The sequence below is a fragment of the Panthera onca genome, chromosome D3, assembly GCF_046562875.1.
Source record: "Panthera onca isolate mPanOnc1 chromosome D3, mPanOnc1 haplotype 2, whole genome shotgun sequence".
In the NCBI taxonomy this organism is placed as follows: Eukaryota; Metazoa; Chordata; class Mammalia; order Carnivora; family Felidae; genus Panthera; species Panthera onca.
The window spans coordinates 66,102,320-66,123,571 of record NC_138350.1 but is presented as its reverse complement, the minus strand read 5'-3'; the positions used below and the strand labels follow the sequence as shown (position 1 = coordinate 66,123,571).

The 21,252-nt window shown below is 47.5% G+C and overlaps 2 long non-coding RNA genes across 6 annotated transcripts; one reads left to right on the top strand and one right to left on the bottom strand.

Moving 5' to 3' along the window:
• Positions 1–1,333: 1,333 nt before the first annotated feature.
• On the bottom strand, positions 1,334–21,071 carry LOC132665967 (uncharacterized). Of its 5 annotated transcripts, none has more exons than XR_009604382.3 (6): positions 20,940–21,049; positions 20,722–20,810; positions 19,476–19,644; positions 18,867–18,989; positions 17,522–17,608; positions 1,334–1,895 (listed from the first exon to the last, which is right to left on the bottom strand). It is a non-coding gene; the product is annotated as an uncharacterized LOC132665967 (long non-coding RNA). The 5 variants fall into 5 exon arrangements; XR_009604381.2 differs by lacking the exons at positions 1,334–1,895; positions 20,722–20,810 and adding exons at positions 10,551–10,776; positions 12,534–12,663 and having other exon boundaries at positions 19,476–19,648; positions 20,940–21,067; XR_009604383.3 differs by lacking the exon at positions 20,722–20,810 and having other exon boundaries at positions 20,940–21,071.
• On the top strand, positions 8,478–10,945 carry LOC132665968 (uncharacterized). The gene is made up of 2 exons (XR_009604384.3): positions 8,478–10,544; positions 10,639–10,945. It is a non-coding gene; the product is annotated as an uncharacterized LOC132665968 (long non-coding RNA).
• Positions 21,072–21,252: the final 181 nt, after the last annotated feature.

Sequence of the window (21,252 nt, the reverse complement as noted above, 5' to 3'; positions counted from 1 at the left end):
TGCACAAATAAGGAACATGGACCCAATCTCCAAACTGACATCCTGGCCTAGGAGAATTTAGGAAGTGCTTTATTCTGGGCTGAATTTACAAAGTACCACTGACTGGGTGGCTTACAGACAACAGACAAGTATTTCTCACCGTTCTGGAGGCCAGAAGCCTGAGTTGGGTCCGGCTGTGGGCCTGCTTCCAGATTGCAGTCAACTAACTTCATTGTAGCATGTGCTGAAGAGAGAAAGCTCTGGTCTCTTCATCCCCTTATAAAGACCCTCATCCCATTTTTGAAGGCCCCACCCTCATGACCTAATTGCTTCCCAAAGGCCCCACCTCCCAATACCATCACACTGGGGGTTAGGCTTCAACACAGGAATTCTGGGAGGACACAAACATTTAGTCTGTAGCAGGAGGTCTGCAAAGTTTTCTCCGTGAGGTCCCCTGCCCTAGGGTCCCAATCTTCAGATTTAGCTATGACCCAGGACCACTTAGGATCCAAGGGCAGAGTGGGGCTAACCGAATAAAGTGACAAGCCAGCCAACTGCTTTATCATGAACAGAATGAATTTTGTGAAGTTCAAATCTCCATGCCTACTTCACGTAGCAAATGTGGTGGTTTTTTACCAAAATTATTTAGTAAGCCGTACTGAAACTTAGTGTCTACTTGACCACTGGTTTGTTTGTATTTAATGGGTAAATGAAACAAATTATGGAAACCAAAGTCTACTATTATGATCAAGCTATCAACAACAACAACAAAAACCCCAAGGTTGACATATAAGTGAATACAAATAAGGTGCGTATACATTTTTTAAGTTTTTATGTGAATTCCGATTAGTTAATATACAGTGTAATGTTAGTTTCAGGTGGACAATATAGTAATTCAGCACTTCCATAAATCACAACAAGTGTACTCTTAATCCCCATCACCTGTTTAACCCATCCCCCCAGCCACCTCTCCTCTGGTGACCATCCGTTTGTTCTCTGAAGTTAAGAGTCTGTTTCTTGATTTGCCTCTCCCCCCCACCCCCCCGCCCCACCCCGCCCCCGCCGCCACCTTTCCCTTTCTCTTTGCTCATTTGTTTTGTTTCGTTTTCCACATATAAGTGAAATCACATGGTATTTGTCTTTCTCTGACTTATTTTTCTGACTTACATTATACCCTCCAGCTCCATCCACATCATTGTAAATGGCAAGATTTCATTCTTTCTTATGGCTGAGTAATATAACAGTGTGTGTGTGTGTGTGTGTGTGTGTGTGTGCGCATACATACATATACCACATCTTGATCCATTCATCAGTCGATGGACACCGGGCTGCTTCCATATCTTCGCTATTGTACATAATGCTGCTATAAACGTTGGGGTGCAGTAAAGTGCATATATTTTTTTTTAATTTTTTTTTTACGTTTATTTATTTTTGAGAGAGAGAGAGCATGAACGGGGGAGGGTCAGAGAGCGAGGGAGACACAGAATCCGAAACAGGCTCCAGGCTCTGAGCTGTCAGCACAGAGCCCGACGCCGGGCTCGAACTCACAGACTGCGAGATCATGACCTGAGCCGAAGTCGGTCGCCCAACCGACTGAGCCACCCAGGCGCCCCAAGTGCGTATATTTTTAAATAAACTAGGTTTAGACTGATAATTAGGTGGAAAACGACAACATATTACCAAGTTGGCTACAACGAAAGTGTTTTAAAGGTGCCTCACGAGGCAGTGTGGAGACCTGAGTTGTGGAATGGATGGCTCTTCAGAAACAGCATCGGCCTGTGCTTTCTGGGGAGGGGCAGTCGTGGAAAAGGAGAGAGGCAGCTATAACCCTCAGGGTCGGGCTGGGCAGCTGGGATGCTTCTTGGCTCACGAAGCCTGCTCACCTGAGAACTCCCACAAGGAATCGGCGACAACCCCTGTAATTTGAGCAAGCGAGTTATTAGGAAAAACATGGAGGAGGTCGGTCCATCTGAAATCAGCACTGGTAACTGAAGGCCCGGCTGCCGCCCAGCACGACGTGTCACCGAACAGCAGCTACAATGGGAGCATCCGAGGGTCTGAGAGCCTCATCTAATTCATCCTGTCGCCCTCACCCTGCAGGTTCTGATGACACTAATAGGTGACATTCACTGTAGCTTCAAAGCCCCTTTACATATATTCTCTTACTTAACCACCCAGCACCAGAGAATGATGTACCACACGTTATGGAAAGAAAGATGCCTTACAATTTATGATGGTCATTCTCTACCTTAGCTACGTACTTGAAACAAACTGGAGGGGAGTTAAAAATCTGTGATGGCCATGCCGCACCCCAGGCCAGTCGGAACTCAGGGGCTAGGAGCCAGGCAGAGTGGTAGCCGCATGGAGAGCTGCTCTCTGCTCTAACAGTAACTGGGCCTTGGCCTGTGTGAGGGGTGGAAAGGGCCTCTGGCTTCTGGACAAGCTCTGCCTCACTGCCCAGGAACGGCTGGCCCCGCAGAGGGAGGCACATGGAGCCTGAGGCCGGAGGGCACGAGGCAAGCAGCTTTGAAGGGCTTTCTGGTGAACAGAGACTTACTTAATGAAGCAGGAACTCAGCCTGCTGTCCAGCTGCCCCAAATTATCTGAATTTAGAAAAGAACACAAGATTACGACAAGTGCTGTGTTTTATTTTAGGTCCGGCAAACCCAAAACCATGGGTAGAAGGAGAAAAAGTAGAGGCCCCGTTCAGAGTGTACCTCCTCCAAGAATTCGGGAGATTCGTCATTTGTCTCCCTGTCAAGGATCATTTCATGATTCAGAGTAGCTGTCTCTCTTTTATAAGCTGTCTCCACTGTTTACCAAATGGCTGTGCATGTTTTGGTCTATTCCTGGACTTCTGTTTCTGTTCTTTTAGTAATCTATTCATTCAAGTATCACTACCATACTGTTTTGGTTTTTTTTTTTCCAAATGTTTATTCATTTTTGGGAGAGAGTGAGAGTGGGGGAGGGGCAGAGAGAGGGGGAGAGAGGATCTGAAGCGGGCTCTGCGCGGACAGCGGAGAGCCCGATGTGGGGCTCGAACTCCCAAACTGCGAGTTCATCACCTGAGCTGAAGTTGATACTCAACCAACTGAACCACCCAGGTGCCCCCCCCCCCCACCATACTGTTTTCATTATGGAGCGTTTGTAATGCATTGTAATATCTGGTCACACCCTCGTACTGTGCTGCTTTTTTTCCAGAACGGGAGAAAAAAGTTTAATCCAAGTCACAAGTTTATCTACTCTAGATTTCATCTTTCATGTCCATGGTTTGCCCCTGGTCCCTCTTCTCTTTCCTTCATCTTTGGTGAAACTTTGTTTCAAATGACATCTCCTAAGTAGAGGAAGAGGTGGAATGGGGGTGGGGCCCTGGGAGCACGTGTTTTGAAGAAGGGCCTAAAAATCACTGATTTCTGTACTTAACGCTGCACGACAATCTGCTAGAAATGCAAAGCAGTTCTGAACAACTGTCATTAGTATCATTTTTATATTGACAACTCGTTAAATTTTTTTTCTCTTCTCCCTGTGTAAACACTCCAATCCATTGACTATTAATCGTATTCTCTTAGCTGATGTCTCCATCTCTCTTTCCTGCACACCCACCCACCCACACACACACACACACACACACACACACAGACACACATTTCAGGGCACAGACCCAGATCTTGCCCCATACCCCTCAGGAATAGTGCTGGGTATGGCATGATTCTAGGGCAACATGCCCGTAAGAACTTCTTCATCTCGTTATTAATGCTTCTCATTTGTTTTACGAGAGAAAAATCTTTTCATGGCATAAAAGAAACTGGCAAGCATTCTTGTGAATAAGCTTTGCTTTCAAGCACATATGATTTTTTTTTTTTTTTCTCTTTTGGACAGCTACCAAGCAAAAAGATGAGAAAACCACGGAGGCCACCTAGGGTGGCAAGGTCATAGGAAAGGGAGGGTGGGTTTACAGAAGACTCCCAGGACTTCACAATTTTGTTGTGATCTCGCGTCATTAGTTTTCTACCCGTCATGTGTACAGAGAGAACCGTGGAGCCAGAAAGGTAGGGTTCAGCCTGGAATTATGACACTTTCATTTTTCCTTGTTGGTAAACTGGCCTGTTCAGCTATCATTCTACCGTATGCAAGGTGCTGTGGAGAATACAGAGATTTAAAACCTCACGGTCTTTATGATTTCTTGGAGAAATAGGCAACAACCTCACAGAAATACACGCGAAAGGCAAATGTGCTGAAAGGTAACACAGGTGAAAATCTGTATGACCTTGGGTATGACGATGACTTTTTACCTACAACCTCGAAGGCGTAATCCACGAAAGAAATAGTTGACAAGCTGCACTTAATTAAAATGGAAAACTCCTGCTCTGCAAAAGACATTGTAAAGAAAAGGAGGAGACGAGACACAGACAGGGATGAAATATTTGCAAAAGACATTTCTGATAAAGGATCGTTACTCTAAATATACAAAGACCTCTTAAAACTCAACAAGAAGAAAACAACTCGATTTAAAAATGGGCAAAAGGCCTCATCAAAGGAGACATACGGATGGCAAGTAAACATACGAAAAGATGCTCCAGATCATATGTCATGATGGAACCGAAAATTAAAACAACCTATTAGAATGGCCCGAATCCAAAACACTAACAACACCAAATGGCGGCGAGGATGTAGAACAAGAAGAAGTCTCATTCATTGCTGGCACAGCCGTGCTGGAACACAGTTTGGCAACTTCTTACAAAATTAAACATCCTCTTACCAGATGATCCAGGAATCATGCTTCTTGGTATTTACCCAGAGGAGCCGAAAACTTGTGTCCACACGAAAACCTGCACACAGATGTTTATAGCAGCTATAGTTATAATTGCCGAAACTTGGAATCAATAAAGATGTGGAAGGATAAACTGTGCACATCCAGACAATGGAATGTTTACTCAGCACTGACAAGAAACGAGTTACCGTGCCATGAAAAGACACGGAGGAAACGTAGATGCACGTTACTAAGTGAAAAAAAGCCAATCTGAAAAGGCTACCTCCTGTGTGGTTCCAACTCTATGACATTCTGGAAAAGGCAAAAGTATGGAGACAGTAGAAAGATCAGGGGTTGGTAAGGATAGGGGTGAGGGAGGAGACATAAATAGGTAGAGCACAGGAATTTTAGGGCAGTGAGACTACGCTGTATGATACTCTAAGGGTGGACACATGTCATTATACATTTGTCCCAAACCATCTACTGGACAACACCATGTGAACTGTGGCATGAACTATGGACTGGATGATAATGATGTGCCTGTGCAGGGACAGGGACACACTTCCCTGCTCCGGGAGGGGATGTTGATGGTGGAGGAGGCTGTACATGTGGGGAGGGGGTAGGCGGGGGGTGCATGGCAACTCTCTGTACTTTCCGCTCAATTGAGCTGTGAGCCTAAAACTGCCAGCTGAAAAATACAGTTGTGTTTGTCGTTGTTGATTTTTAAAGGCAGTGTCCTCAAACACTGTGAACCTCATCGGCTTAACAAAACTGCACGGAAATGCCAACTATCAACAGTTGCCTCTAAACAAAGGAATTCCTGGTTAAGAAAACATGAGTCCCAGACCTAACTGTAATACCTGAAATTGTGAAACTGACAGAAGAAAACAGGGAGAACATCTTTAAGCTCTTGTTAGGCGGAGAGTTTTTAGTCAACACCCTAAACAGTCACTAGGAAAAAAGATACACTGAACTTCATTAAAATAAAGTTCTGGACAGATGGCCCATGGAGAAGAATTCCAAGTAATTTATACTCTACCCTAAGAGATGTGGGGCATAACTCTCCACTAAGTATGGCTGCACTTACTGACTTCTTTCCAAAGGGTCTAGTATGGAGGGGGTGGAGGGGAGTAACTTCGCAGTGGAGAAGGCTGACCAACACTACCTCAGCCGGGTGACCAAGGTCAAAATCAACAGTGATTAGTTATGTTGATGATATGTGCTCTTGACACGATACGATGAAAATGGCACTTTACCTCTGTGGTCTTCTTGCCAAAAACCAATGAGCTCAGTCCAATCACAAGAAACAGCAGATGAACCCCACTGAAGGGCATTCTACAAAACGCCCGAGCAGTACTCCTCAAAACTGTCATCACAAACAAGGAAAGTCCGAGAAACTGTCACAGCCCAGAGGAGCCTAAGGACACTTGACAACTAAATGTAATATGGCATTCAGGATGGGATCCTAGAGCAGAAGAGGGATTTTAGGTAAAAGCTAAGGACATATTAATAAATGCTAGACTCTAGTTAGTAACACCATATCAATGTTGGTTCATTAATTGTGACCATAATTAGTGCACCACACTAATGTAATCTGTTCACCATAGGGGAAACTGAGTGTGGGCTATAGAGGAAGTCTCTGTCCTACCTTTGCAATGTTTCTTTAAATCTAAAGCTTTTCTGGGGTGCCTGGGTGGCAATTTTGGTTAAGCTTCCGGCTCAGCTCATGACCTCATGGTTCGTGAGTTCGAGCCCCACGTCGGGCTCTGTGCTGACAGCTCAGAGCCTGGAGCCTGCTTTGGATTCTGTGTCTCTCTCTCTCTCTCTCTCTCTCTCTCTCTCTGCCCCTCCCCTGCTCACACTCTGTCTCTCTGTCTCTCAAAAATAATAAATGAACATTAATAAACATTTTAATCTAAAGCCGTTCTAAGAATAGTTTATTCTTAAAATGCTATTTATAATATCAGAAAAAATAATTAGGAAGAAATTTAACAAAAGACATGGGAGGCCTTTATGCTGAAAACTACAGAATATAGCTGCAACTCAAGGTATGAATACGTGGAGAGGTATTCTATGTTCATAGATTGGAAGACTTAATTTGGTCCAGATGTCATATTGTTAAGATGATATCCCAATTATCATCCCATTAGGCTTTTTGCAGAAACTGATAAGCTTATCCTTAAATGTACATGAAATTACAGAAGGACCTAGATAAGAAAAACAGTCTTAAAGATTGAAGTTGGAAAATTTATGCTGCCAGATTTCAAGATATATAAAATTATAATAGGTAAGACAATATGGTATTGGCATATGGATAACTAAATAGATAAATGGAATAGAATATCAAATCTGGAAGTAAACCCATATAGTATAACTTGCTTTTTAACAGAAACACTAAATGAATTTAACAGGCGAAAAGAATGTCTTCTCTGTAAATGGTGTTGGAATACTGAATGTCCTTATGGAGCAGAAGTGGACCTTGACCTCTGCCTCATGCCATGCCGAAAAATGAATTTGAAGTAGGCCATAAATTTAAGTGCAGAAGGTGAACCTGTAAAGCTTCTATAGAAAACATGCTTAGAACACAAAAGTCTCTAATCATAACAAAAAAATGGATAGATTGGACGTCATTAAAATTAAAAATTTCTACTAATCAAAAACAACATTAAGAATTGAAAACACAGACCGAACTCCAGGAGGAAATATTTACAGGCCACTTATATCTGACAAAGAATGTGTACCCAGAATATATTTTGAAAGCCTCCTACAAATCAATAATAAAAGACAACAGTATAATGAAAAGAACCAAAGACCTATGTAGGTTCTTCACAAAGGAAGATATAAAAAAGGCTAATAAGCATATGAAAAAACTATCCATTTTTCTTCCTCTTCCTCCTACTCCTCCTACACCTTCTTTAGCCATTGGTACCAGATAAGTGTGTGTGTGCGTGGGGTGGGGGGGAACGAGGGTAGAATCGTTCACTCAGTGTATTAGAGTTCTCCGGAGAAACACAACCAATCGGCTGTGTGTGTGTGTGTATAAAGAGAGAGAGTGTGTTTAAGGAATAGATTCTCGTGGTGGTGGGGGTTGGTGAGTCCTAAGTTTGCAGGGCAGGCCGGCAGGCTGGAGATCCAGGGAAGAGACCTAGATGCAGTTCTAGTCTAAAGGCAGTCCAGAAGCAGAATTTCCTCTTCCTCGGGGAAGGTGGATCTTTTTTCTCCTAGGGCCTTCAACTGATTGAATGAGGCCCACCCATATTATGAAGAGTAATCTGCTTTATTCAAAGCCTACTGATTTAAATGTTAATCTCATCTAAAAAACACCTTCACTGAAATATGTAGAATAGTGTTCAACCAAATACCGGGTACTGGCCCCAGCCAAGTGGACCCATAAAACTGACCATCACATTCAGCCAAGAGCAATGGAACATAACTTCCCTAGGTATGCCCATTGGTGATACAGCAAGGAAGCCGCTATCTCACCATCGCCATCTGACAGGCGTGGCAGCTTGCACACACAGAGGAAGAAGCCATGAACTCACCCTGCAGGTAGGCATGAAGGAGTGTGGGAAAGCTTTTCAGGGGTCATGACAACTGAACTGAGTCTTGAAGGTTTGTTGCTGTGTTCTGAGCTCCTGGAACAGTGCTTGGCACATAGCGGGTGCTCCATAAATATTTGTGAATGAGGTTGGAAGCTGTAGAAAGAGACGTAGAGTAGGACAGTGATAATCTTTGCCTGGCTAAAGAGTTGACTGCAGTGGAGAGTGCCTGGTGGGTTGTTGGTTTTTTTTTTTTTTTTTGAAGTCTATTTATCTATTTTAAGAGAGAGTTGGTGGTGGGGTGGGGGGCGGGGCGGGTAGAGACTCCCAAGCAGGCTCCGCACTGTAAGTGTAGAGCCCAATGCGGGGCTTGAATTCACAAACCACGAGATCGTGACCTGAGCCGAAATCACGAGTCGGACGCCTAACCAGCTGAGGCACCCAGGCGCCCCTGATGGGTTCTAAACAGTATGGCAGTGTGGAGAACAGACTAGAGGCTGGGGGGAAGTTGGAAGGGGACAGTCCAGAGTCTATTACATTAGACCAGGCACAACATATTATGAATAGGCAGTTGACTAAGGCATTGACAGGCCTAATTGGTGAGGGATGGAGAAGAGAGAGATTTAGGGGCCAGGACTGAATGCTGGAGAGGCTCCGGGCATGGACCCAGCTCAGGAAGGACCCTCACACGTTCTTATTTTACAGATGAGGAGCCTGAGACCCAGAGAGGGGATGCAACTTGCCCATGGTCACACAGCATGCTGACAGAATGTATTAGGCCAGAACCCAGGTCCTATCTCTGGTCAGGTGCTCCTTCCATGCCAGATGGCCTGTGTCCTGCTCTCTCTTGCTCCCCTAACCCACCTCGCCCGCAGGAAAGTTTCCAATGTCATCCCGGCCTCTGCAGTGGGAGGTGAGTCCCCAGGCCTCCTCGCTCAGCACTGCCTCCGCCTGCAGAAAAGGCCATGGTGCCGCTGATGGGCTGGAGAGTCTGGGGGATGGTGATGGGGCAGCGGTCACCCGAGGCTTCTTCTGGGCACAGTCCTTACCCTGGAGCAGCTGCCTGTGATGCATGGCTGAGGCTGACCCTGAGAGGTTGTTATTTTAGGTAATTCACGTTGGAGGGAGGAAGTGACTGAAGAAAATGTGAAAATGAGTAGCTATTGCAAGATGTGTGTGATAAGTGAAACGGGGAACATAAAGACAGACGAAGAGGCACCTCTGTTATTTTTGCTCCTTTTTATAGCAACCTGTAAGGCAGACTTCTCACACTGAGTAGGAACCCTTAGCCCCTGAGCAGTTTCCTGGCCCCAGCCCTCATCAGCCCCGATGGGAGCGGTGGAGGACGGTGGATGCGGCTGGGGCCGCGAGAACCCGCATGAGCCCCCAGAGCAGCACCCCAATTCCATCCCCTCCCGGCAGGGCGGGAACCAAGGTTTTGTGCAGGAGGGGTTGGTGGCCCCCCCTGCATCTATTGAAGGGTGGGGCTACCTCCATCAGCCCCTAAACCCAGGGGCGTGTGCACTCGGCCTGCTCCTGATAAGCAGCCAGGAACTCGAAGGGAACGTTTCCAGAAGAATATGGACACGGTCCCCTCAATGTGGGGAAATACTGACATTCTCTCCCATGTCATTTTGCCTCTTTGCAGAGGTGGGTGGTGCGCCTGGTGCCCTCGGGCCACTGTGAAGTCAGGACAGGGACTGGCAAGTGTCACGGGGGGCTGAGGGAGCCAAAGGATGCCGAGCTTTCTTCGGGGGGAATCGCTCTCTGTTCTGAGGCCTGGCAGCTGCTGGGGGGACCACTGCCCCTGCAGCATCCCAAGGCGGCCTGCCTGGGGCCTCTGACCTCCCCTGGGAGTCTCCTTTGGAGTGAAGCATGGATGCTGTGGTTAAAGACACAGTTTCTAGATGAAACGGGTAGTTGTTAGGGCCTCTCATGGGTTCATTCCTGTTGATTGTAGGATTCAGGGGAAAGAGAAGGTCTGCTCCGGCCAGGGCAACGGTCACCTCTGGTTGCAGCTAGGGCTGCTTCAGAGGAACGACAAGGATATCTAAACAGGGGAGAGGGAAGGAGGAAGGGAGCCAAGGGTGGGAGGAGTGTTTCAGGAAAGTGACTGAATTCTTGGAATAACTGCCATGAGGCATGCAAAAGAGAGGAAAAAAGGCCTTGTCCAGGAGTGTGGGGGGCTCAGCTGGGCTAGAAGCCACAGCCTACAGAGGTGTGTGTCAGCATGATTGTGTTATTTTCTCCAGCAGCAGGCCAGCCTGGAAACAGAAGTAGATGGTGAAGTCGTCACTGGCTGTGGATTGGCCAGGGAGGTACAGTGGTAGGACCGTCCTCCCTCCTTTTCCCTCTTATTTGGGACAGGAGGTAAGCAGTGACTAGGTGAGCTTATGTGACTGGGTTCAAGCTGATGGGATGGGAGAGGAAGGTGTTGGATGGGGAGGCTCTCCTTCTCCATTGTGCTGTCTGGAATGGAGACGCCGTGGCTGGAGCTCTAACGGCCATCTTGGACAAGGAGACAATGTGCTTTAAAAAAACAACAACAAAAAACAGCAAGAGAAGAGGAGCACAGGTCCCTGAGGCACTTAGACCTACCATCCCACCTGTGCGCTAACTACTTCTGGATTTCTTTTATGTGAGAGAGAAAATACACTAATGATTTTAAGAACTGTTATTTGGGGCTTTCTATGATATACCATTGAAACTAATCCTAATAGAAACAGACCAAGCATGAGGAAATTGTGGGTAATTATAAGAATGTCAGTAAAGGGATCAACCGTGGGGTCTTAACGGAGCAGGAAAGGACAAGAAGCCGGGGGTGGCTGATACACTGGAGAATGGGGACTCCGGCCCTTGGCACACTAGCACAGCAGAGTAGGCTACTGTGGGCAGATCTTTAAGAATGAAAACCCAAGGGGCACCTGGGTGGCTAAGTCGGTTAAGTGTCCATCTTCAGCTCAGGTCATGATCTTGTGGTTTGTGACTTTGAGCCCCACGTCGAGTTCCATGGTGACAGCTCCAAGCTTGGAGCCAGCTTCCGATTCTGTGTCTCCCTCTCTCTCTGCCCCTTCCCCACTCGCACTCTGTCTCTGTCTCTGTCTCTGTCTCTCTCTCTCTCTCTCTCTCAAGTAAACATTAAATTTTTTTTTTAATTTCTTTTAAAAAAAAAAAAAGAATGGACAACCAGGGGCTCCTGGGTGACTCAGTCGATTAAGCATCTGACTTTGGCTCGGGTCATGATCTCACGGTTCATGAGTTCAAGCCCCACATCAGGCTCTGTGCTGACAGCTCAGAGCCTAGAGTCTGCTTTGATTCTGTGTCTAACCTCTCTCTCTGCCCCTCCTCTGCTCGTTCTCTCTCTCTCTCTCTCTCTCTCTCAAAAGGAAATAAACATCAAAAAAATTTTTTTTAATTGAAAACAGGAAGTTGTGGTTAGAAAGTGGAATTTCTGATTTTATGGTTTCAGAGCTGGCTTGACAAGTTGTGGTCACAGTAAGCACTAACATTGCCTGAATGCTTCCTATGCAGCTAGCTGACTGCCTTTTTAAGTAGGTGATAGTGGGCTCAATCTCAGTCCCTAGCATAACTCTGGAAGGGAGTTTCTTTTATTAACCTATTTCATAAAGAAAGAAACTGAGGCTCAGAGAGGCCAAGAAACTTCTCCAAGGGAGCAAAACGTAACTGGCTGGGTCAACATTAGAATGCAGGAAGCGTGACCCCAGAGCCCAAGCTCTCGGCCAGGCCGCTCTTGTGCCTGGCCCACGCTGGGGCCACCGTGCAAGTGCAGAGAGGTGGAGGCCCGTGAGGCTGGCTGCTCGTTGCATCCTCCGGATGGCCACCCAAACCCTCAGCCTGGTGGCCGGCGGCGAGGCGGAGGGGAAGGCAGCCAGCCCCAGTGCCAAACACTGAGTTTACAGACCGGGCTGAGAAGAGGGTGGGACCTTGTGATGAGAGCCTTGAAAGGGTGTGAAGGGCTCAGTCGGGGCCACCCAGGAGCAGACTGACCCTGCCTTGGGCCCTGTGGTTCCGTGGCACCGGAGAGAACATGAGAATCGAGGGAACCAGCACCCTGCAGAGTGACATTAACACAGAAGCTGAAGGGTGGGCTCTAGGACCCAATGGCCTGGGTCCGGATCCCATCTGCTCCTCTTACTAGCTCTGTCACCTTGGATGGCACATCTGTGCCCTCCTGTGTACAGGCAGGCTTGAGAATAGCTCCTCCCCTTCATCTACCATCACTCAAGGGAGATTAAATGACTTACGGGCAGGGAAATACCACGAGCAGTGCTCAGCACACGGCGCGTGCCTGTGCTGTTGACTTTGCTGTTCCACAGCCTCTGCGGAGAGCTGGTGAGGAGCTGTGACAGGATGGGACCAGATGAGGAGAGGCTTCTAGAGTGGACAAGGAGAAGCCACAGGGCTTGGCCAGCTGCCTCCAGGGGAGGCTCTCATCCTTGTCCTCTGTATGTCACTTTGGACACATCCCTAGGACTCCTCTCCTAGGGTTACTTGCTTGTCAGTCTTACGTCTCTAATATAAGGAAAGACCTGGCGCCTTCTAAATAAATGCCTCAACACCTTAGGGAGGGGAGAGGAATGTTCCTCTGAACCCCCCAACCATTTGTAGCCACGTATCACCCAGCGCCTGCCCCAGGGTCATTATCCGAGTCGTGTTTGTTGGGTAATGGCACGAATCGCCCCAGCGTTGCCAGCACGGCCGGGATGGGGCCTGACTTTGGTTCACTGTCCTCGTCTTCCCGCCAGGTGCCCTGTTTGCCAGCTCCAGGCCCCGCCCCTGTCCTGGCTGCAGACGCTGCCTTGACCCTGACTGCCCCACACTCTGTCTGGTCCTGGAGGGTCCCACGCGCTCTTGGCACAGCCAGCCATTTACTCCTTCATGTCTGTGGTTATTATTAGGCACCCCTGGAACTCACTCCTGCTGAGGCAGTTTTTATTAGCAGGTGCCGTAAGGTTGGCATTTGTGTGTCTGTTTAGGAAACCTTCTGGCGAGGCTGAGACAAGTATGCGGGTGACGGGGAATCTGTTGAAGAACCAGGCACCTCCGGGCCAGACAAGCCTCTGGGTGGCTGTGGGCCCGGAGGCACGTGCGATCTGCCTCCCTGGTCTCAGCTCCTCTGGGTCGCGAGGGCTGCGGTTCTAGGTCGTGCACCGGCCCAGACTCAGAGCTCCGAGTCTAGCCTTCGCTGTGTCGCCGACCCACTATGCAGCGCCGGGCAAGTCATTTGGCCTCAGTGTGCCTCTTGGCACTAATCTGTGAAATAGAAATAACAAGTGTTGCCTCACAGGGCCCAACAAAAAGAATAAAAATGAAAACGCAGTGATGGTCACATGGGCCACCATGCACGCAGTGCCCGGCATACTGCAGTACTGTGGTCTGACCCACCGGCCAGTGCTTGGGTAGGTATTAGAGGGATTCCGCCTCTTGCTTGGATTCACAAAATTGCTGATCAGAGGACCTAAGATCTAGATCTTGGTAAATGTGGCTCCAAAAGTCATGCTATTGCCACTGTGCCAGAAGGCAAAACTGCCCCAACATATCACTACCACCACCACCTGCTCCCCGGGTTTTTGAGAGGCCGGGGGAGTGAGGCAAGCAGAAGAGAAGACAAGGATAGGACAGAGTTGAGAAGGAAAGAACCGGACAGGGCACATGAGACTGAGGGGAGCGCGAGGCGGGTTCTGGGGACCGGCAGTTTCCTCCTTTCCTTTTTCTTAGCGGTAGTGACACGGGTGTCTTCACTTTGTGATAATCTGTGGAGCCGTGTGCCACGATTTGCGTACTTTTCTGTCCATATGTTAGACTTCTTAAAAAGGTCAAAAAGAAAATAGGAACCTTGTAGCATATAGTTATTGAGAACAAATGTATTTTTAAAGTTCATACACGATTACTTATGCAGCTCTAATCTGCATCTATTCAAATGACATTAAAAGTTATGTTGAAGAATCTGGAGATACTCTGGTAAAATTCTCGAGAGTCTGGACCAATGTATAGATCCCAGAACTGAAATTCTGGGAATTGTTGTCCCCTCCTCGTGGCTGACTGGTTCCTGACATGGAACCCACCACTGGTCACAGGTCCCCCCTCCCTGAATCTTCAAAGACTTTTTTGAATGGAGCCACTCTCCCAGCCTCACGTTGTTTACCTCTGAATATTTGTTATGTCACAGGAAAAAAAAATGTGTATATGAAGCTTTGTTACTTGAGGGATTTCTGTACCGGATTGTAACTCATACTCCTCCCCGCCCTGTCACGTGAAAGACACGATGACTTTCCTTGTCTTCCTTGGACCTCGCGGTTCACCATGGAGCTGATGGGAGCCCAGGCTTAGGCTGGTCCAAAACTGGGAAGCCTCACCACCACTGGGTCACTCACCACCCTGAAAAATGCCATTAACTGCTTCAAAATTAGGCCCTATGTGAAAGCTGAATGGATAACCCAAGTCGAGTGATTTTAGGGGATTAGGGAGTCTCCCAATGGCCTCTTTCACGTTCATGGTGTCTGAAATTCCATCTTTATTTGTTAATTCACAAAAGTATACATCTATGAGAATTCCTACTTAAATACAAAATGATTCTAGGTGGGGGAACCATATTATAGTGCCTCTCACATTAGCATAAAGTAATTTGTCTTAGAAGTAGAAACTGAGTTAGAGATTGTAGAGATGAATGGGCCCTTGAGGGATCATTTAGCTCACTGGTTTTCAAACTATGCTTTGGCAAAGCCCCTGCACTGCCATTCAGGCCGAGAAGCGCAGGAAGGAAGGATGGAGGGAAGGATGCACGGAGGCACGGAGCACCGTTTTTGCTTTGAAGCTAGGTTTCCACGCTGGAGAAAGTTTTAGAAAAACCACAACTGTCTTTTATTTTGTAGGTTCAAAGTCCATGGTTACCAATAGGTTAATCTAGCCTAAATTCAGGTGGCTAGTTAGTGTTACAGCCAGATCTAGAATTCAGGTTTCTGACCCTTAAGGCTGTGCTGTCCCACCGTTTCACACTTCCTTATGTTAGTTTCAGATGTGTGTTAAGGAGATGGGACAGTGAGACTTGAGATGGGTAAGTTTCGGTAGGAGGAGAGCGGAGGGGGCGGATCCGGGTCTGGTGGATGCTGTTATGGGCAGCAGACATTTCTGGGCTCTTGGAGTAGTCAGTGCTGACGGGGGAAGAGGGAGGCCGCTGATGACACCTGACCACCTTCAGAGACATGTTGAGACTCAACATCTGTGAAATCTCTATCTCCGGCCATTGTAAATAATGCTGTTTATCTTAGAGTTGTACAGCTTAAAGCTTACAACATGCTTTTACATTTTTATACTTAATCTCCACAAACTCCTACTTTGAGGGCTAGATACCATGTTTTCCAGTTTACATGTGAGGACGCCAGTGGGTTAGAGAAGGCAGGTGTCTTTCCTGAGCTCCTAGGGCTGTGACCTGAAGCATGTCTCCTCTGACTCCCCATCCTGAGCTCCTTCCTGCCATCCTGCAGCCCCCTCCCACCACCATGCTGGCAGCTGCTTTCTCCAGCATGTCACAGCCTTTGCAGCCAAACACCAAGTCATTCAGACATAAACATAATCTGTTTCCACACTTGTCATTTGGCTGACCTGTTGCCTGGCTTCTTTCTTTTACTAATAGCTTGGTGATTATAGTCAGAGATGCTAGCTAGCATCAGTGAACCTGTAACGTGTGTGTGTGTGTGTGTGTGTGTGTGTGTGTGTGTGTGTGTGTTTGGGGAGATGGACAGGACACAGGGCCACAGGTGATGCTCTTCATAGTTCTGAAACAACATTTTTGGGACATCAGAAGGGCACATCTCCTCACTGTCTTGTTTGTCATCAACACTACTCAATCACAGCGACAGTGCTCCATCAAAAGGAGGAAAGGAAACATAAGTGGAAAAAAATGCTGCTCTTGATGGTGCACGTGGGGGCTGACTCTCCAACATCATTCCATCTCCATCTGTGTAAGCAGCCATGTGGTTTCCGGAATTGACCCTGGCTCCTGGGGAGGGTTCTCAGTAGACTAAACCAAGTAGGAGAATAGCATCCCCTCATCAGTGATTGGCTCAGGGACCTAGTGTAAGCCAATCAGCACATGGCATCCCTCTGGTGATTATTACTGGTCTAGGTTGGAGGGGTTTCTTCTCTTTCTCTTTCCTACTATCTTCCCAATTACTGATGGCAGCTATCATATGACCATGAGGACACTCTTACAAAGAAGCCTATTCTTTAGATGGCAGAGTAGAGGATAGGAAGAATCTGGGTTCTAAAAATATTGTTTACCCAGTTGTGGATCCTTGCCCCACCTCCAGTTTTTCTGGTATGTGGGATAATAAATTTCTCTGTGGCTTTTGTTACTTTGGTCAAAAGATCTTAACTAACACAATGACCTCTAGGACACAAGAATTTATTGTCGCCAGAAGTGAGATAGAGTCTCACCAAGCAACCCATCTATGTGTTCAGTAGTCCCTGGTGACCAGGGGCATGTATTTAGGGAGCAGATGGTCAAAGTGAGAGGGCACTTTATGCATGGAAATGTCATCCTAGGATCTCCAGGCTGTACTTCAAGGGTAATTGAGTCTGTGCAAAAGTGTTGATGGTGGGTGACAGATTAACATGTTATAATTAACAGGCCTTTGTAGACATAATGCCTGAACATGGGGGGATGGCTTCCACAGCGACTCCTTAGTTCAGTGGGTAGGACTTTTTGCATGGGGCTCTGCAAATCACATAGTATGGACCCGGGGCAGCAAACTGTAGCCTGTGACCAACTCTGGTCACACTCATTTGTTTCTATATTGTTGATACGTTCACACTACAACAGCAGAGTCATGTGCAAAAGAAACTGTATGGCCCACAAAGCCTACAGAATTTACTGTCTGGTCCTTTCAGAAAAAGTTTCCTGACCCCTGGCATACACACTGTCTACTTGGCCTATGAGTAGTGGCAAACCCACAACACTGCTGGGCTAGGACTCTCACACTGGTGACCACACTTGTGAACGATGATCTGTTTCCAGGGTGTTCCGGCAGACTCCATCAACTCTGTTGTTTTTCCAGTATAAGTACTGACATCGTTGGCTGATGAGAAATTTCCTTTAAAACAAATCCTATTTCCACTAACTCCTACTTATAATATCGGGTATATATTTCTCTAGAAAACCACTCCCCGTTCGACTGCACTGAAAACATCTGAGGATGTGGTCAAGACGATGGTCACCTGTGGGTTTCTTTACCTTGCTCTGAGTGCAGTTCTCATAGGACATCACCTTTATTACAGGCACAGATGATCCTTCGGGTTAAGCTTCTCTCCATCAGGAACACTAGGATATAAATGGAAGCTATCAGAGCCTTTCCCAAAGGCAGGGTTTTCAAAGGGAGGAGGAAGAGAGCGTTTCTGCACCAGGAATCTGTGGAGCAGAGGGAACCCCAGAAAGTGGCAAAAAGAGTGGCCTAGAGACCAGCTCTGCGACTGCAGCGTGTGCAGTGGACGGGCGCTGACCACGCCTACCCGATTTCCATGACTACCAAACGGGTAGGATGAAAAAGCGCTGAGTACAGAGACAGCTTTCATGAGGCAGTAATCCTGTGCCTCTACCCTCTGCCGGCTCCCCTGCAAGGGGGCAGAGAATTCCTTCTCAAGTCAGTACTAGTACCGCAATGAGACAGAAATGGTGGGGCCTGCGGCAGCGGGGAGGGGTCTGATGGCGGCCGGGGAAAAGAGAGGCTGTCACGTCCATGCCTTTTCAGGCGTTTCTCCCTCAAACTGCTCTCTACAAACCGGGAGGCTGGATTTAGCTAACATGTAAATCGGATCATATTATTCCCGTTCTTAAAGTCTTGCAATAGTTCCACCGATAAAATCCCAACTCCCATGCTGTGGCTCCTGCCCACTCACCCGGCCTCACCTCTCCAGCCACACTGAGCAGACCGGGCCATGTCCCCCACTGCCCCACTGCCAGGCTTTGTCCACATTGCTCCTCTTGCCCTACTCCTTGGCTCATCATCCGTCCGCCTCACAATTCACAGCAAGCACCACCTCTTTTGGACCCCTTCTTTGCCTTTCCTCCCGCTCCTCCACACCCCACCCTGCCACCCCAGTTGGGTTAGAGGCATACTCCTACTAAGGGCTCTGTCTTCTTCACTGCCACATATATGCCTTCAAGGGCACAGACTGTGAATTACTGATTCTTATTTCCCTGGCATGTCACGTGATACCACATTGTGGACACTCCCACCACATCCACTGAAAGCCTGGAGCTTTTAGAACCTCGGACAGACGTGAAATGACACACACTTTGCTGTGGCCATGGCGTTGGGATTGGGAATCTCCTCTGGTGTTTTAGAAATGGATGATCAGGGGCTCCTGGATGACTCAGTCACTTAAGGGTCCGACTTCAGCTCAGGTCATGATCTCTCGGTTTGTGAGTTCAAGCCCCGCGTCGGGCTCTGTGCTCACAGCTCAGAGCCTGGAGCCTGCTTTGAGTCTCTGTCTCCCTCTCTCTCTCTGCTCCCCTCCCCCCCCCCATAAAATAAACATTAAAAAAAATTAGAAATGGATGATCATAGTGGGGCACTCACCCCTTTTCGCTTTTCAGGTATCTAAGGAACACTACACATTTCTAAGCAGCTGTATTCACAGGGCATCCTCTTGAAATTTTAGTATTCTACAGACCCCCAAGGTGTCGAGGAGCCTGCACTGGACTGGAAGTGGAAAACATTGTCTCAGCTGAATTTGTCAGAGCTCCTCAAAGGGTGGAAACTGAGCCCAGTGTTTCTACCCCAGGGCTTGGCCTTTAAGGTGAGCAAAGAAGATACCGTGTCATCTAAACGCGCTCGGAGTGACCTCATTATAAATAGGATAGCTGTTTCCGGCTACCTGTGGGAGCGTGACATTCCCAAGAGGGGAATGGGTCTTTCTGCTCTGCGATCCAGGAGCCATTGTGGGTTAATAACAAGAAGCATGTCTCCACCTGTGGAGACAAACTGGGTAAATTGGGGCAGGTGCCAGAGAGGAATCCCCGGGAGGTGGTGCTAAGACCAGAGGAAGTGCCCTCTCAGGCTGGAGATGTGAAGGCCAAAACATGACTTCACAGCCTTGTGCAAGTTATTTCGAAGACCCCTCGTACTTTGTGAGGGAACTGAACAAGGGGGTTTAAATTATAGTTCTATTCTGTAATAATAACCTACCGAGAGCAAGACAGAAGAAGTGGGATCCGGTGTCTGCATTTGGATCACGCGATGGCAAGCCCCGTCTCTCTAGATTATGAGGTTATCACCGGGCATTTCTGCTCAGTGGCTGCAAGACACCTTCATCACAGACAAAGTGTCCCCAAACCAGGAATCAGCCTCTTGGAGCCTGTCTTGTTCACACAAATATAAAGAGGCACAAGAACAGCGTGTACTTATCACAAACTCCTTGAACACATGGTTGGAATGTCACTTACATAATCTGGCAGGCTGTGGTTGTGCCGTTACGGTATACACCGCGGCTTCCTTAAACCAGGAGGAATCTCTAAGGTCTTTTTTAAAAAGGAATCTTTTCATTTTCTATGGGAGACGATGCTCACAGCATGAGTAATGCCCATCAGTTATCAGTAATTTAGCAGATTGTGCCAGTGTTGACATTTGTTCTTGGCTTAATTGTGCGTGCGTGTGTGTTTTCAACAATGATGCAGCTGTCCCCGTTCCTGGCAATTAGGATATAAAAATGGTGTTCGCTGAATCTGGCATGGCGATCAGCTATCCATGTGTTTACTCTTTTGTTTGCGAGGCCTTCTGAGTGTTTGCTGCAATTCCACAACCAGAATATAAATTCGGCTTAAAATGGAACCTGGATCCATATTAATAGCCGCAACAGGGGCTGCAGACGTCCGTGTTTCGCGATCTTTGCTCTCTGACTCCACCGTCTATGCTTGTGTTTGTGTGTACATTAAAGGTAATTCCCGACTTGATATAAAGATGGTGAGATCTTAGGCACCGTTAGGATTAGAAGAGCCATGTCGTCAGAGGCGCACTGGATGACTGCTGATCTCCTTGCCGGCTATCAAGTGGCCAAAGTCAGCATCAGCCTTCACTGCTGATCCCTGCAGGTGACGGGGCCGTTGAGAAAAGCCAGTACCCAGGGTTAAGTAGTTACTTTCTCTTGACTATTTTGGCTCTTGGCTCAGTGTTTTTTGCTTTTTGGGTTTTGTTTTTGGTTTGGGTTTTTTGCTGTTAGATTAGCTAGTTAATGCTATTGTCAGCTAGGGTGGGGCCCAATTGCTATTAGGTCATGGCAGGTTGGAATAATATACCTATGAAAAAAAAATAACCTGGCCCTTCAGGAAGCCGTTTGCCAATAATCACTAAAGTGGAACCTTCTGTGATCTAGCAATTTCACTTCTGAATAGTGATACCCAGTAGATATGCATGCGTATAGTCACGAAAAGCATACACTGGAAAATTCCTGGAGACAGCTATCCAGGGGTCCGTCCACAGTAGAACGGATAAGTAAGCCATGCTCCAGTCCAGCCATGACGTTCTCTACAGAAATAAGATGGAACCAACTAGACGTGTATCCATAAACTAAATGAGAGCACACAAAGTACTTGCTTTCTAACACCGTGAAACAAGAGAACACAAACTTAGTGGCTGAAAACAACACACACTTACCAGCTCACAGCTGTGTGGGTCTTAAATCTGGCTTCTCAGCAGAGGGCCTCACAGGCTGGGGCTCAGACCGTCTTCCTAATTTTCATTCAGGTTGTTGGCAGAACTCAGGGTCTTTTTTTGTGATCGGAGGACTGAGGTCCCCCATTTCCTTGGGGCCTGTCAGCCGGGAGGCATTCTCAGCTCTCAGAGGCCGCCCGTACCTCCTGTCATGCGGACTCCTCTGTTCGCAAAGCCAACGATGAAGAACTTCCCTCGCGTCCATCTGTCTCATACGTCAAAGCTCTTTCGCCAGGAAGAGCTTAGTCCCTTTTAA